Raw genomic sequence first — 13,402 nt, 5'->3', positions numbered from 1 at the left:
TCCGGATTGTTTTGATTAAAGGGCTGCTTTTCACGGTGAGGGAGAATGCAAATAATGTAGGGCCTGGGTAGAAATCATTGCTAATTTTCTTGATCTTTGCGGATTCAGTGCTTTAAATGCACATGAGTCAGTAAAGGGGTTTAGAAGGCTCCCCTCGCTGTAAAATCATATTTGCTGACTAAAGATAGAAGTATATTGATCGCAGTCAGCTTTTATTTGCAATAGCCAGTGTGCTTTTTTTTTAACAATACTGTTTAAATAATTAGTTAAGGAAAAATCATTCAACATATGGTACATTAAAATGGCAATTTATTTGTACAAGTTCATTGATAAATTATTAATAAGTGAATACGTTCCCAAGTTTTGCTTTTCCCTGAATTGAACACTGTTGCAATGGTGCCCTCAGAAGCAGTGTGAGGGACAGGATATGAAACGTAAGTTCTGCATTACAGTACATTGTGTTCTATTGAAAAACTACCAGTAAATGTTGCTGTTGAAAAGCTTCTTTTATTTACTGTAGTTTTATCTGGTCATTTGGCAGTTTTCATTTTATTAATACGTACCCTGCTACCGCATGGTATGTTTTAGGAATGTAAGTACAGTATAGACTCCGACTGTAACAACACAAAGTATGCGAGTGATTCCGTGAGTTGGGTAGCAACTGCACATTTTGAATGCCTGCTTGGGAAATGAAAAGGGAACTATGGGCCTGAAGTTCTATCATGAGATACTAGCTGGTTAATGCTTTTGTCTGAAATTCCTCTAAATGCTGGCTGATTTATAGCTTGAATGTTTAATGTGAGCGTTTGTAATTCCTTTCTCTGCTTAAAAGGAATTGCAAATGAATGCATTAAACATTCATACTATGGTCCATGGCAAAATTTCAGGGCCTGCGTTATTTAAAGTTTCTGGAGTAGCGTACTTGTCGTTTCTACAGATTAAGTAGTACATAGAGTTACTCTTGTTTTCTTTAAACTGAAGGGGCTGTTATATATGAGCTTAATTGTAGCTACTCTTGATAAAATAGGTACATAATCCTTGGCAGCAGGATTGTAGATGAAAGCTATTTTGTGACCGGTGAATGCAACCAGTCATATATAACACTAAATTTCCACGAAGCTTGGTAAAAGGCTGGGCTTTCTCTAACTAATCCCATGGCAAGGGCCCCTCGAAGGGAAATATGATTACATGATATAATGGAAGGCATGAAGGAAATTAGATTATAATAGCCCTGGGTCTAGTTTATACAATTGTAACTACATGGAAATTAATGGGCTAGAATTCATGGAGTTAGCGAACGGACCTGGTAAATTTTAACTAGAAGCCATTGAATAGAAAAACATTTAATACAGATTTCAAGTAAATAACCTTAATTCTTTGTGAGGCCAATTGGATAGGAATTGATAGTATTTTGAAGTCTGGACAGCTGGCAATGGAGAAAATATGAGTGCTCAATTGTGCCTGGGATTTCTGTTATTTTACATCTCACATGCTTCTAGTAAAAATTCATTTCTATATATTGTGCTGAACCTATAGAAAGTCACTCATGAAATAACAATTCACTTGTTGACTAATTAACTATGGTTGTAAAAATCAGAAAATGCTGGAAATACTCAGCAGGTCAGGCAGCATCTGTGGAGCGAGAAACATCAGGTCGATGATCTTTCATCACAACTGAAACGTTAAGGGCTCAATTTTCCTCTTTGCCAATTTTTGGCGCCAAGGAGAAATAATGGCCAATTTTTTTGTGCTCGATTGCGCCGGGGAAAAAAAGTTAGAACTTTCGCCAAAGTAAAATTTCATTTTGGCGCTGCGGTACATGAAGTTAAATCTGGGAGTGGAGCTTCAAGTCAGCGCCAAAAGCTGAAATTGCCAGGGTAACAAGAGACACACCGAGGGCTGAAGCTCCTGCGAGTTGAAGTTCCACGGCCAGGGCTTACAGCGGCAGGGGAGGGGGGGCGCGGGGGCGGGGGAAGGATTACCCTGCATCGCAGGAGGGCTGGGAGGGGGGAGGGGCCATTCGGTGTTAGATTGAAGCGGGACCGGGAAGAGGGGATGCATTCAGCCCAGGATTGAAGCGAGGGTGAATGGTGGAAATCGGCCCGGGATTGAAGTGGGACCAGGAAGGGTGATGGGGGGTGGGGGGCGGGGGCTGTCATTCAGCCCGGGATTGAAGCGGGGACGGGAAGTGGGGGGGGGGGGGGCACATTCGGCCCGGGATTACTGCGGTAGCGGGGGCCAAACACCAGAACAAGTAAGTAATCTTTAATGTAAAGAGATGCAAAGAATGTACTAAACATGATCATTATAAACTATCTTTATGAACAAGACTAAACTGCAAAGAGACAGCTCCGATACAGACCTGAGCGCCGATTTCATTAACTTAACGTTTGTTTTTTCTGATCGGTACTTAAGGCCACTCTGCGCCGCCCTTAAAAAAAATAAAAAATCGGTGTTAGGGAAAATCACTTAAGTGGCCAAAAACGGCGCAGAAATCAGTTTTCACCCAGACCTATGGCAAAAAATCTGGCGCTGACAGTTGCCACCGACATACAAACTTTGAGGAAAATTGCAAAATCAAGATTGCTCAAAAAAAATCAGCGGACGCCAAAAAACGGCGCCTGCTGGTGGCGACAATTGAGCCCTAACTCTCTTTCTCTCTCCACAGATGCTGCCTGACCTGATGGGTATTTTCTGTTTTTATTTCAGATTTCCAGCAATATGTTAATGAAAGAAAAGGTGAGTATTGCCTTTGAGCCAGCTAATTTGTTGCTAGTGAATGTGAACATTGTGACTTTCCCTTGTTTAAATGAGCGGGCTCTGAACCAATGTCAGTAAAGGAGTGGGATTCGGCAGGTTTCATTTTGCACAGTGGCCGCCAGCTTCTTCCCAGCCCTGATTTAAATGCCAGGCTCTGCTTTAGCCATTGTCTCTCACTGGCGTTTACTCCGGCCTGGCTTTCCCTAACGGCACCTATTGGGCTGACTCAGCTTCCAACGCTGTCTCTAAGAATTGCAGCAACCAGTAATACGTGCTTTTCCCTGCCAAGGCTTCCATTAGTTTTTTCTGTGGCACCAACCAAAAATGAGCTGGCATTGGCTTGACCTGACTTGGAGAGTTACTGATATTGAAAACTAGATGGAGATCCCCTGTATAACAAGTTTGAATTTATTCACTTCATTTCTTTTAAATTTATCCAGATGTTGATTTATATAGCAAATTGCCCCACAGTCATATAGAGCCCAAGTTTCAAGCCGCGCCTAGAACGGCGCAATCCCGACCTGGACGCCCGTTTTTCGCGCCACAAAGTGCGCCTAAAAAAAAAACCCCTCCAGATTCTCCACCTCCCTGCAGGTCCTCTGGCCCTCGGCGCAGCGCAGCACGAGCTGTAGGGGGCGGAGCCAGGTCCCTGCGCTGAAAACAGTGCCGGGGCCTCTGCACATGCGTGCTACAGTGGGCGCGCATGTTCAATAGCTCCAGGCGCCCGAAACTGTGTGGGAGGAGCTGAAGCACGCAGCCCCTAGCCCTGGCCGAATGGCCTCACTGGGGCTGCGTGAATATGGCTCCTCCCACGGCCAGCTCCTGCTTCCTCCTGACCCGACTTGACTCCCGCTTCCCGACTCCGGACCGGACCTGACACCCGCGCCCCCCCTCGCCCCACCCCCGACCGGACCCAACACCCGTTCCTCCCCCCCGCCCCCAGACCGGACCCGACACCCGCTCCTCCCCCCCCGCCCCCGGACCGGACCCAACACCCGCTCCTCCCCCCCCCCCCACCCCCGCCCCCGGACCGGACCCGACACCCGCTCCCCCCCGGACCGGACCCGACACCCGCTCCCACGCCCCCGGACCCGACCCGACCCGACACCCGCTCCTCCCCCCCCCCCCGCCTCCGGACCGGACCCGACACCCGCTCACCCCCCCCCCCCCCCCCCCCCCGCCCCGGACCTGACACCCGACCTGACCTCCCTCTCCCTCCCTCCCTCCCCCTGACCCGAACCGAACCGACCTCCCTCCCACCACCCCCCCCCCGACCCGACCCAACCCAACACCACCTACCTGTAAATCTGGTGCCCGGCCCGTTCAGCCTCCCTCCCCCTTCTCCTTCCCCCCCCCCCCCAATCTCCTTCCCCCCCCCCCCCCCCAATCTCCTTCCCCCCCCGCCCCCAATCTCCTTCCCCCCCGCCCCCAATCTCCTTCCCCCCCGCCCCCAATCTCCTTCCCCCCCGCCCCCAATCTCCTTCCCCCCCCCGCCCCCAATCTCCTTCCCCCCCCGCCCCCAATCTCCTTCCCCCCCCCGCCCCCAATCTCCTTCCCCCCCCCGCCCCCAATCTCCTTCCCCCCCCCGCCCCCAATCTCCTTCCCCCCCCCGCCCCCAATCTCCTTCCCCCCCCCGCCCCCAATCTCCTTCCCCCCCCGCCCCCAATCTCCTTCTCCCCCCCCCAATCTCCTTCCCCCCCTGCCCCCAATCTCCTTCCCCCCCGCCCCCAATCTCCTTCCCCCCCGCCCCCAATCTCCTTCCCCCCCGCCCCCTCTCTCCCTCTACCCCCCTCCTCCCCCTCCCCTCGCTGTCAGAAACACAGACACTGACAGACAGAGAATGAGAGACACACACACACAGAATGAGAGATAGAGACACACTGGGGTGGGGGAGGACATCCCAGCACGTTGTGGGAGGGCTCCCGGTGCTGCAGTTGGTAAGTAGAAAATGTTTTATTTATTGATTTAAAAAAAAATTATTTCTTAATAATTTTTTTAAATTGATTTATTGGTTGATTTATTGATGTATTTATCATTTATTATTGATGATGGCTCTTTATTTGTAAAACTGAAGTGTTTAATGTTTGTAAACTTCCCTTTAAACACCCCCCCGCCCCACCATTCCCTACGCTTGATTTGTAACCTACGCCTGATTTTCTAAAGTGTAGACAAGGTTTTTTCGAGCGTACAAAAATCTTCACTTACTCCATTCTAAGTTAGTTTGGAGTAAGTTTTCACTCACGAAACTTTGAAATCAGGCGTAAGTGGCTGGACACGCCCCCTTTTGAAAAAAAAATTATGTTCCAAAGTGAAACTGTTCGAACTGACAAGAACTGGAGCAAACTAAATGGCGAGAATTCCGATTTCTAAGATACTCCGTTCTACACCAGTTGCTCCTAAAAATCAGGAGCAAATCATGTGGAAATTTGGGGCCTTAAAATCTCAAGCTTCAACCACAGTACCAGATCGCACTTCCTTCTGTCACACCAACAGTAACTGACTCCATTTGTACTATTGTCAGTAGCACTTGATAAAGGGGCAGATCCATCCCTCAGGCCAAGAATCTGGGTTTAAAGGGAAGAAAAAGCAAGAGCCTTAAAGGATTACAATTGGGATGAAACTGAGGATGAGCAGAGAATACTTCCTTGAAGTATTCATTAGAGAAGACTACAGTAACATGCCCCGCATTAATACAGATAATCCATGCGGACTTGTAGGCTTTGTTTTCAACAAGACAGAGAGTCTAGATAGGCTTAAAGGGCTTAGAGAGAACCCGGAGACAGATGGTATCCATCCCAGACTGCAAAGGGTGCCATTCAGGCACAATTTGTAGAATCAGCGAAGCAGTTCCTGTTTTACAGTGATGTTGAAGATGATGCGTAAACAGAGTCATGGCACATTTAAATGTTCTCCAAACACAAATGTTGAATGGCCGGCACCTGCTAAGCTGCAATGTAAACATGATCTTCTGAAGTTCAGCTCCCAAAGGGAAAGTTAAGTATGGTTCGGGAGGAGCTTTCTTAACATGTCTAAACTGATTCCCCAATTGCTTGTATCTCCTAGGAGATAATGTTAAAAATATTTTCGCGGGTTCAAAGATTAACTGTTTTGTGCATATTTGTTGTGACCTCATGATGCGTTGGACCTCTCTGGTCCGGCACCCTCGGGACCTGATCGGTGCCTGAACAGAGAATTTTACAAGCCACGGGAAGTCATGCTTACTGTACCTGTTGACAGCGCCCGGGCTCCTGCGTGTGCGTGCGTGTGTGTGCATGCGTGCGTGTGTGTGTGTGTGCGTGCGTGTGCGCATGCTGGCAGCCTGTGGGCGGCTCCCTCAGCCAATCGCCGAACACACTCACTGACTGACAGCTGCTCCAGCCAATTGCCGATCACACTCACTGACTGACAGCCGCTCCAGCCAATTGAAACTTTTTTTTTTTAATAAACCCTCCTCTCCCTCAGGCCCAACTAAAGGCGAACCATGGATGTTTCCGGACCAGAGAGTCCCGGACCAGAGAGACCCAACCTGTATTACCATGCAAATGTCACTACATTATCATGCAGACAAATTCAGATTAGGATTTGGAGATACCAGTATGAATCAACCATCTAAATCCAAAGCGAACCCAGGAGCATTTCATTCCTAGGTTTGATTGCTGTTGTGAAAATGCACGAAGAGAGACGAGAGACGAGAGATGAAATTTGTCAAGTTATCATAAAGGAATCACAGATTGTTGAGGAGATCCCAGTAGACTGGGAACAGTTAACAAAGTATCTATATTTAAGAAAAGGGGGTAATCTCATCTTTGCATCAGCAGACCCATCAGTCTTATATCTATAGCTTGTAAAATAATGGCATTGATTATCAGGAACAAACTTGAATTCTACCTGTATGAGAACAGTCGAGTAAATAACAGCCAGCGTGGCTTTAGAAAGAGTCGGATCATGCCAGACTAATCACTTGGTGAGCTTTTTGTAAATGAGACATCCAAGTGGACAGTGGAAGTGCATATGACATATTAGGGCCGCCAGAAAGCTGGCGCACCTACCTTTTTAAAAATGTTTTTTTCGCCTGGATCATTGAGGCGGCTTCTCCTTTGATTTTGGGCACTTAGGTTTTTTTTGACGTTGGACTGGAAGTCGGTCATAGTGGGGGCAGGAGTTTGGCAGTAAAGCAGGCTGAGGGGCTGAATTTGGGGCGGGACCAGGACTCCGCCGCTGTCACTCAGTGGTGGTGACGTCACAGTGCGTGTGCGTCACCACACTCTCTCCCCTCCATAAAAGGGGAGAGAATCCGTCATTTTATATCTTCGGCCATTGGGCCACCAGGGAGGGTTTCGGTCGGCCCAAGAGGGGATGCCAGGCTGCCCGTTGGCACTATTTTGTCGGCCGATCGGGAAGTCGGCTGGCAAAAATAAAGACATCGCGGCAGTGGGCCGTCCCCTTGATGAGCCGCCACGCTGCCGGGCCACACACAGTGAGTAGAAGGTGCACCTACAGAAAAAGCTGGCGGGTCAACGATTTTCTTAAATGAATTTCGGTTTGTGTATTTTTCAGGTGAGGCAGAGCGGCAGTGCGAGTTTTGATGACTTGCTTGCGGTGATCATCAGCATCGGGGCGGAATTGGGTCCAGGCCGAAAAATCTCCGACCTGAATTGGGTCGAGGCGGCTAGTTGACCACAAAGCGGCGGCCACGGGATTCCGTTGCATGGCCGCCACAAACGGGCAGTAACGGGTCTTTCTGAGACATTGGGGCTGAAATTCAGGGTATTTAGACTTCCAAGTAGCCTTTGATAAAGTTCCTCCTGAAAGACCGCTACTGAAATTTAAAGTAATGGGAACTCTAAGTCATCATAGGCATTCCCTCGAAATCAAGGAAGACTTGCTTCCACTCTAAAAGTGAGTTCTCAGGTGACTGTACAGTCCAATGCGGGAATTACAGTCTCTTTCACAGGTGGGGCAGACAACGGCTGAAGGAAAGGGCGGATGGGGAGTCTGGTCTGCTGCATGCATCCTCTGCTGCCTGCGCCCGCCCCCCCGCATGCCCCGGCAACGAGACCCGAGGAGCCCAACGCCCTCCCGGATGCCCTCCCACCCCGGGCGGTCCCGGGCCAAAGACTCCTAGGTGCCGATGGGGATGCCGCATCCAACCAAGGAGCACCCAAGAGTGTCCCTAAAACACCCGAGCAGAGTGCCCGCCCAGGGAGTCCCGCGTCGGGCATGTGGACAATGCGGCCCGCCCAACAGAGCTGGCCGACTGCGGCCACGCTCCGATGCCGGGGATGCCGGCCTGATCGAGAACACCGACGCCGGTGCATCCATCCCCCCAGTGGACCCGCAGGATCCCGCGGAGGCAGCGCCGGTGGCACCCCTCCAGCGCCCCGATGGAAACGGAATTGGTTGATACAAATAATGCAACAGGTACTTATTAGGGGAGTGATGCCAAGGTGGGGGAGAAAACTGAGTGATGCACTCCAGAGATCAGTTCGAGATCCATACTGTTCCTCTTCTACATTAATTGAATTCAGAATATCAATGTCAGCTGGTCAGACTTGCAAATGATATTAATCTGGGTGGAAGCAAATCAGATGAAGTAGCCAAGGACTGACAAAAGGAGTTAGATAAAATCTGTAAATGAGCAAATTATTGCAGATGAAATTCAATACAGGGACGTTCAAGATCTATATATTGGAACAAAAATGGGTGTTGGGTATATTATGCATAGTGTAAGAATAGTTAAAGGTGAGTAGAAAGGGATCTGGGGGTAACAGATTCAACACTTAATGTGAAATAATTGTGGAGCAGCAATAAGCTAAGTGAAAGAATGATAAACTATATTGCAAGGCAAGTTGAGTACAAGTTGGAAGAGGTCATTTTAAAATTGGACAATGCCCTGGTCAGACCACACTTTGGTACTGTGCTCAGATTTGGGCACTGAGGGAAACATTCACGTTTTCTTTTTATTAGTTCTCGGGCATTTATTGCCCATTCCTAGTTGCCCTGAGGAGTAGTGCTGGACATTCTCTTTGAAGGACTGCAGACCTTGTGCTGGAGTTGCTTCCATAATTGTTTTAGGTAGAAAATTCCCAATGATGTTGAAGGGATGGCACTATATGTTTGTCACTCTGCTTATCTGACATCGAGTATTGGATGAGCAGCTATTTCCTCCAACTAAATATTGGGTTCCTAGTACAAACTCCATTCCCTGGCCACCGACTTCATCCTTCTCCTGGCTAGTGTCTGAGGTTGAACCAGACTGTACGCGACCTTGGCGTCATATGGTTGATCTTCCAATCCCATATCCTCTCCATCAACAAGACCACTTACTTCCACCTCTGTAACATCGCACGCCTTTGCCCCTGCCTCAGCTGATTTGCTGCTGTAACCCTCAATCATACCTTTGTTACGACTAGACTCGACGATTCCAATGTTCTCCTGTTCAGCCTCCCACCTTGCTCTGTAAGGAGATATTAATAACTAAAAGGAACTAAAAGAGACCTTATAGGGCTATTAAATGGCATAGAAAAGGTAAATCTAAAGTTGCTTCAAGATATGTTTGGTACTGGATCAAGGAGCAATGGTTAAAATCTGGTAAAAGGACAACATAGGATAGATGTCAAGAAGTATCTCTTCACATATACCACAATCAATATTTGGAGATTTAAAATCTTGGGTTCATTGAAGAGACAGTGAGATGACATAATGGGAATGTAAGTTTTCTTTTCTGGATCGATGTCTCAAGGCTTGGAAAACTCATTATATTTCCTATTTACAGTCTTAAATCAAGCAACATAAAAATAAATATTCATTTTAGCAGAATGGCATTATTGCAGATGTAAAGCAAAAGCATCTTTCTCCCTCATCATCTGTTGTATCTCCTACAATAAACAACTTATTTATCTCCTTATGCAACAGATCTGTGAATGTTGAACCTGTTTATATATTGTGAAGTCGATCTCCTGTAGCTCTGTGTTTGAGGAGTCAGCTGACATGTGCGGGGTGGAGGTGGCCAGGAATGGGCCTTGATGGGTGCCGAATTTTGGTGATGGGGTGGGCAAGTGGCAGTTGACAGGGGTCAATGGTGATTGAGCATGGAGAGCAATGAAGGCTAAGGAAAAGAAATATGGAAGGGAGCCCAAAGAATACAAATATGTTACTAGGCCAGCAGTTCCACTGTGGGACTTTCTATCAAAGAGTTGGAGCATTTGGAGGCATGCAATGAAGACTACAGTGGAAGGCTCAGCAACAGAAAAGATGGACCGACGGGCCCAAGGTAGAGTCAGGATCAGGGCCAGAGGGAAAGCAAAATTGATATTTTGATGGAGCAAAGGAGTCCCGTGAAGAGGCATGTAATGTATGCACCTGTGAGGTTGGTAGAGCTGTTGAGTTGTGAGTGGCTTAGTCATGTGATGTTCACAAGACTCAATAAAACCCCAGCCAGTTGGGTTCAGGGGAGGCTCGACAGAAATGGTGGCACCCAGTACTGTGTGATGCGTGTACCAAATTTAATATAATACAGATAACACTTGATATATATATAGTTTTGTATCAAGCAAAATGTCTGAGGTCCATGAAGCATTCTGATTGTTTCAAGTTTCATATTAACTAAAAACAACAATCAAAAAAACACTCAAGCAAAAAATTGAATCCTATTCCAAAAGAAAATCCAAAATAGCTAGAGCAGGCATTTTAGTTCCCCTCCAACTTCACTATATATACTCCGAAAAAAACAAATTTGTAAGATATGATCAAGACATAAAAAAATCAACAATTCAAAAATAATGGGCTCAATTTTCCCCAAAGCTTTTTTTTGGCGTACTTGAAGAGTTACGCCCATTTTTTGGGGGGCCCCCAAGTATGCCAATAAAAAATGTTCTAAGTTTCCCCGTTGGATTTCTTCATTTTGGTGTGGCCTAACCTGTCCTTTAGTTTTGGGAATGGAGCTTTGATCTGAGCCAAAAAGATCGGGCTGCCATGGTAACAATGCGAACTGAGGCTGCAAAGTGAAGCATACAGCCATCTCCCAAAACATTAAAAGAATTGAAAAACACATAGCAGCAACTTACCTTCAACCCCGCCCGAAGAGCTTGTCAGTCTGGTCCCCCATTCTGCAATATCTCTCTCTTTTTGTCTGTCTCTGTCTCTGTCTCTCTGTCTCTCTGTCTCTCTATCTCTGTCTGTCTGTCTCTCTGTCTGTTTGTCTCTCTCTCTGTCTCTGTCGCTGTCTCTCTATCTGTCTGTCTTTCTGTCTCTCGTGTGTGTGTGTGAACCGGGGACCAAGAATGAGATCAGACCGGGAGAATGGGGACCTAGAATGGGCCCGGACAGCCTTCGGGCAGGGTTGGAGGTAAGTTGCTGCTATGTGTTTTTCAATTCTTTTAGTTGTGTCCGCACTTGCTGTGCCGATTTCCTTACTTGCACCATTTATTTAACTCTCTGCAAGGGTTTTCTGGAGAGGCCACATACGTTGGCCTAAGCAGAACTGGAATAACTCTCAACTGGCCAAACTTCCATATGACCAGAATTGGCGCGGATGGCTGGTTACGCCCCCTTTGGCTGAAAACAAACCTAACCTAAAAAAATCGTAACTAACTGAGTTACGCTGGTGCAAATTGATTGGGGAAACTCTGGTTTTTCAACTTAGGCCAAAAAGAGCATCCTGCTCCAAAACAACGGTGCAAATCACTAGAGAAAATTGAGCCCTAAATCAATGGAACTTATCCATACCATTTCCAGTACCTTCACCTATTGTGTTCCTAACACAGATGAGACTGCACACAGGGAGGTTAAAGTAACAGTGACCTCAGTCTTTATTAAGACACACCAGAGTGAGGAACAGGCCTTAGGGGCCGGCTTATATACAGTTCTCTCAAGGGATGCTGGGATCCCTTGGGACTTCAGGGGATGCACTCCCTGGTGGCGGAACATGGGAGTGCATGCTGTACAGATATACAACATCACTCCCCCCGCAAAGTCAAAGTGAAAACTATTTACAAGGTGAGGCGGTCGGGAGCCTTTCTTTCCCTGGTGGACCGCCTCGGTACAAATGTCTGTTCTGGTGTGTTGGCTGTGCCCTCGCTGGGCTGCCGTGTTGTTGACCCTGCAGGGCTGTTGGGTGAGCCTGGCCTTGCTGGGCTGTTGGGCGTGATGGGTTCGATTTCCTGGTCCGGGGTGGTGTCGTTGATCCTTTGGGTGTGTGTTGTGGGCTTGAAGAAGCTGGTGTCTGCTGTGGGTTGTTCAGGGCAGTCTGTGAACCGCAGCCTCGTTTGGTCCAGATGCTTTCTGCAAATTTGTCCATTGTCTAGTTTGACGACAAACACCCTACTCTCTTCTTTAGCTATCACCGTGCCCGCGATCCACTTGGGACCATGTCCATAGTTTAGCACATACACAGGGTCATTCAGATCAATTTCCCGTGACACAGTGGTGCGACCATCGTTTACATTTTGTTGCTGCCGCCTGCTCTCTACCTGATCATGCAGGTTGGGGTGAACAAGCGAGAGTCTGGTTTTAAGTATCCTTTTCATGAGTAACTCAGCTGGGGGCACCCCTGTGAGTGAGTGGGGTCTCGTGCGGTAGCTGAGCAGTACTCGGGACAGGCGGGTTTGGAGTGAGCCTTCTGTGACTCGTTTAAGGCTCTGTTTGATTGTTTGTACTGCCCGCTCTGCCTGCCCATTGGAAGCTGGTTTAAACGGGCCCAAGGTGACATGTTTGACCCCATTGCGGGTCATGAATTCTTTAAATTCGGCACTGGTGAAACATGGCCCGTTGTCACTGACCAGTATGTCAGGCAGGCCGTGGATGGCAAACATGGCCCTCAGGCTTTCAATGGTGGCGGTGGCGGTGCTTCCCGACATTATTTCACATTCAATCCATTTTGAAAAAGCATCCACCACCACCAGGAACATTTTACCGAGAAACGGGCCCGCATAGTTGACATGGATCCTTGACCATAGTCTGGAGGGCCAGGACCACAAACTTAGTGGTGCCTCTCTGGGCGCGTTGCTCAACTGAGCACACACACTGCATTGCCGTACACAGGACTCTTAAGTCAGAGTCGATACCGGGCCACCACACATGGGATCTAGCTATCGCTTTCATTATTACTATACCTGGGTGTGTACTGTGGAGATCCGAGATGAACGTCTCCCTGCCCTTTTTTGGTAGCACTACGCGGTTACCCCACAAGAGGCAGTTTGCCTGAATGGACAGCTCGTCCTTTCGCCGCTGGAACAGCTTGATTAGCTCTTGCATTTCAATGGGGATGCTGGCCCAGCTCCGATGCAGTACACAGTTTTTTACTAGGGACAGCAGAGGATCTTGGCTGGTCCAAGTCCTAATCTGGCGGACCGTGACAGGTGATTTATCATTTTCAAACACTTCCATGACCATCAACAAGTCTGCGGGCCGAGCCACCATCAACAAATTTGCAGGCTGCGCCATTTCCACCCCCGTGGTGGGCAATGGTAGCTGACAGAGCATCAGCACAGTTCTCGGTGCCTGGCCTGTGGCGGATGGTATAGTTATACACTGATAGCGCGAGTGCCCACCTTTGTATGCGGGCTGAGACATTAGTGGCTATCCCCTTGTTTTCAGCAAACAGGGATATGAGGGGCTTGTGATCAGTTTCTAGCTCAAATTT

General features: G+C 48.1%; 1 protein-coding gene across 10 annotated transcripts in view; it reads left to right on the top strand.

Annotated features, from left to right (window-relative positions):
* immp1l (inner mitochondrial membrane peptidase subunit 1) overlaps positions 1-13,402 on the top strand; it is a 177,561-nt gene that overhangs the window by 19,256 nt on the left and 144,903 nt on the right. The window contains exon 3 of one of the 10 annotated variants that reach the window (XR_011596592.1): positions 2,710-2,739. The exons of 8 other annotated variants lie outside the window; for them this stretch is intronic. The gene's annotated coding sequence lies outside the window, so the exon portion shown is untranslated. Of the gene's footprint in view, positions 1-2,668; positions 2,740-13,402 lie in introns of all 10 variants that reach the window. One more of the 10 variants, XR_011596594.1, reaches the window with a different exon arrangement.

The sequence above is a fragment of the Pristiophorus japonicus genome, chromosome 14, assembly GCF_044704955.1.
Source record: "Pristiophorus japonicus isolate sPriJap1 chromosome 14, sPriJap1.hap1, whole genome shotgun sequence".
Classification (NCBI taxonomy): Eukaryota; Metazoa; Chordata; class Chondrichthyes; family Pristiophoridae; genus Pristiophorus; species Pristiophorus japonicus.
This window is presented reverse-complemented; position numbering and strand designations above follow the sequence as displayed.